We start from the raw sequence: 4,303 nt of genomic DNA, 5'->3' as shown, positions 1-4,303 counted from the left end.
CACTCCCGGGGTCAGACACAGATTGAATCTCCCTCCACACCGTCCCATCACACACCCCCAGCGTCAGAACAGAGTGAATCTCCCTCCACACTGTCCCATCACACACTCCCGGATCAGACACAGAGTGAAGCTCCCTCCACACCTTCCCATCACACACTCCCGGGGTCAGACACAGAGTGAATCTCCCTCCACACCTTCCCATCACACACTCCCGGGGTCAGACACAGAGTGAATCTCCCTCCACACTGTCCCATCACACACTCCCCGGATCAGACACAGAGTGAATCTCCCTCCACACCTTCCCATCACACACTCCCGGGGTCAGACACAGAGTGAATCTCCCTCCACACCGTCCCATCACACACCCCAGCGTCAGAACAGAGTGAATCTCCCTCCACACTGTCCCATCACACACTCCCGGATCAGACACAGAGTGAAGCTCCCTCCACACCCTCCCATCACACACTCCCGGGGTCAGACACAGAGTGAATCTCCCTCCACACCTTCCCATCACACACTCCCGGGGTCAGACACAGAGTGAATCTCCCTCCACACCTTCCCATCACACACTCCCGGGGTCAGACACAGAGTGAATCTCCCTCCACACTGTCCCATCACACACTCCTGGTGTCAGACACAGAGTGAATCTCCCTCCACACTGTCCCATCACACACTCCCGGGGTCAGACACAGAGTGAATCTCCCTCCACACTGTCCCATCACACACTCCCGGGGTCAGACACAGAGTGAATCTGTCTCTGAACTTACATATAATTGGTGTCATTCTTGAGCTCCTCCTCGTCACTGCTCTCTGTGGTGCAGGAGAGACAAGGTTAGACTGTGAGGGAGCGGAGAGAGTGAGTTTGGGAGCGGGTGGGGTGAACAAGAGCAAGTGTTACAGAGAGGGTGAGACGGGCAGGGAGAGTAAGGGAAGAGGCAAAGTGAGAGAGGGAGAGAAAATGGTCAAGAGCAGAGGATGGGGAGTAGGAAAAAGGATGAGGGAAAGGAGTGGTGAGTTAGAGAGGGTGTCAAGTTAGAGAGGGGAGAGTGAGAGTTGGTGGGAGAGGGAGTTGGGGAAGAGGGGAGAGTCTGGGAGGGGGAAGGGGAGAGTTGAGGAGGGTGAGAGTGAGAGTTGGGGAGGGGGAGAGTGAGAGTCGGGGAGGGGGAGAGTGAGAGTCGGGGAGGGGGAGAGGGAGTTGGGGAGTGGAGAGAGTTGGGGAGGGGGAGAGTAGACCAGGGAAGAGGGGGAGAGCGGGAGTGAGAGGGGCAGGGGGAGGGGGAGGAGGTTGTGGGAGGAGAGGGGTGGGAGAGGGGGACTGGGAGGGGAGCAGGGGAGTGGGATGGGGGAAGATTGGGAGAGGGGAGAGGTAGTTGCAGTAGGCTGATATCCGAGTATCAGGAGAGGAAAGGGGAATAGGAGGCAGTGCACACCCCAGTGGCCGTTCCTCTCAATAATAAACATACCCTTTAGATACTGTGACTGGGAGGGTGGGGAGAGTGACCCACCAGAACGAAGCTACAGCAGCTGGGTCTCTGACACTGAGGATCAGAAGGGAAGGAGGCAGAAGCGGAGTGCAGTAAGTGATAGGTGTTCCGATTCCACAGTTTCGGGAGGAGACAGGAGATTCTGTGGACGCGATAGACACACCCGGGTGGTTTGTAGATTCCCAGGTGCCAGGATCGGAGACGTCTCAGATCTGGTTCTCAGCATTCTCAAGGCAGACAGAAGCCTTGGTGCATGCTGGCATCGTAGGCAGGAAGAGGGAGAAGTTAGGGAGCTAGGTAGAAAGCTGGAAAGCAGGGCCTCCAGGGTAGTAATCTCCGGATTGCTGCCTGTGCCACTTGCCAATGAGGGTAAGAATAGGATGATCTGGCAGATGAGTGCGTGGGGCTGAGGAATTAGTGCAGGGGGCATGATTTCAGATTTCTGGATCATTGGTACTTCTTTCGGGAAAGTTATGACCCATACACAAGCTACACCTGAACCTGAGGGGGACCAATATCCTGGCGAAGTCTGAGGATGGGGCAGTTGGTATACGACTAGATGCAGTGAGTAGTGAGACTGTGAGGAAGGACAGAAAGATGATAGGGCAAAATTACAGTCAGTGGGATGAGTTGGAGGATAATAGGCTGATAAAATTTAAAAGGGTGACGAATACAGGACTGAAAGTGTTATATCTGAACGCTCGCAGTATATGGATTAAGGTAGACGATCTTGTAACGCAGGTAGAGATTGGCAGCCTTGACGATGTGGGCATCACTGAGTCATAGTTGAAAGAAGATTATCGCTGGGAGCTTAACATCCGAGGATGCTGATTGTATCAGAAGGACAGGCAGGTAGGCAGAGGGGGTGGCATAGCTCTGCTGGCAAGAAACGAAATCAAATCCACAGAAAGAGGAGATATAGGACTGGAAGATATAGGATCATTATGTGTAGGGTTAAGAAACTGAATGAGCAAACAGGCCTTGTTGGAAGTTATATTAATTATACAAATTACAGCAGGAGACAGAAAAGACATGAAAAAAGTGCTCACGGTGATGTCAATAGGCAGGTAGAGTGGGAAAATCAGGTTGGTGCTGGATCCCAAAAGAGGGAATTTGTAGAATTCTTACAAGATGGCTTTTTAGAGCAGCTTGTGGCGGAGCCCACTGGGGGAACAGCTATTCCGGATTGGATGTTGTGTAATGAATCAGATTTGATTAGGAAGCTTAAGGTGAAGGAAACCTTATGAGCCAGTGATCATAATATGATTGAATTCACCCGGCAATCTGAGGGGAGGAAGGTAAAGTCAAATGCATCAGTTTTACATTGGGAGTTACAGAGGCATAAGAGAGGAGCTGACCAGAGTTGATTGGAAGGGGATACTGGAAGGGATAATGACAGTGCAGAAGGCTGGAATTTCATGGGTGCAAGTTGGAAGGCGCAGGATACGTCCCAAAGAAGAATCAATATTTCTGAAGACATGGCTGAGAAGGCAACATAAAATCAAAAGGGAGGGCATAAAACAGAGCAAACATTTGTGGGAAGTTAGATGATTGAGAAGCTTTTAAAAGCCAACAGAAGGCAACTAAAAAAAACATAAGGAGTGTAAAGATGAAATATGAAGGCAAGTTAGCCAATAATATCAAAAAGGATACCACAGGTTTTTTCAGATACATAAAGGCTAAAAGAGAGGCAAATATAGATATTGGACCACTGGAAATGATGCTGGAGAGGTACAAGGAAATGGTGAACAAACTGAGTAAGTATTTTGCATCAGTTTTCATTGTGGAACACACTAGTGGTGTGCCAGCTGAGAAATGTGTGAAGTTGCTATTACCAATGAGAGGCTATAAAGTCTGAAGGTAGATAAGTGACCTGGACCAGATGGAATATTTTAGGATTCTGAAAGAGATGGGTGAAGAGATTGTGGAGGCATTTGCAATGATCTTTCAAGAATCAATAGATTATGGCATGGTTCTGGAGGGCTGGAAAATTGCAAATGTCTCTCCACTCTTCAGGAAGGCAGAGAGGCAGAAGAAAGGAAATAATAGGCCAGTTAGACTGACTGCAGTGCTTGGGAAGATGTTGTTAAGCATGAGGTTTTGGGGTACTTGGAGGCACATTATAAAACAGACTGAAGTCAGCATGGTTTCCTCAAGGGAAAATCTTGCCTGACAAATTTGTTGGAACTCTTTGAGGAAATTACGTAGGATAGTCAAAAGATGATCAGTGGATGTTGTGTACGTGCATCTTCAGAAGGCCTTTGACAAGATGCTGCACATGAGGCTGCTTAACAAGAGTCCATTGAATTGCAGAAAAGACACTACCATGGATAGAGGACTGGCTGGTTGGCGGGGGGGGGGGGCAAAGAGTGGGAATAAAGGGGGCCTTTTCTGGTTGACTGATGGTGACTAGTGGTGATCAGGGGTCTGTGTTGGGACTGCTTCTTTTTACGTTATATATCAATGACTTGGATGATGGAATTGATGGCTTTGTTGCCAAAGTTGTGGACAATGCAAAGGTGGATAGGTGGAGGGGCTGGTAGTGTTGAGGAAGCAGTGAGTCTGCAGAAGGACTTAAACAGATTAGGAGAATGGGCAAAGAAATGGCAGATGGAATACAGTGTTGGGAAGTGTGCAGTCATGCACTTTGGCAGAAAAAATGAAAGGGTTGACTGTTTTCTAAATGGAGAGAAGATACAAAAATTTGAGGTGCAAACTTGAGAGTCCTTGTGCAGGATTCCCTAAAGGTTAATTTGCAGGCTGAGCCGGTGGTGAGGAAGGCAAATGCAATGTTAGCATTCATTTCAAGAGGACTAGAA

The sequence above is a fragment of the Hemitrygon akajei genome, chromosome 31 (genome assembly GCF_048418815.1).
Source record: "Hemitrygon akajei chromosome 31, sHemAka1.3, whole genome shotgun sequence".
Classification (NCBI taxonomy): domain Eukaryota; kingdom Metazoa; phylum Chordata; class Chondrichthyes; order Myliobatiformes; family Dasyatidae; genus Hemitrygon; species Hemitrygon akajei.
The sequence above is the reverse complement of the archived record's forward strand: the minus strand, read 5'-3'. Positions refer to the sequence as shown.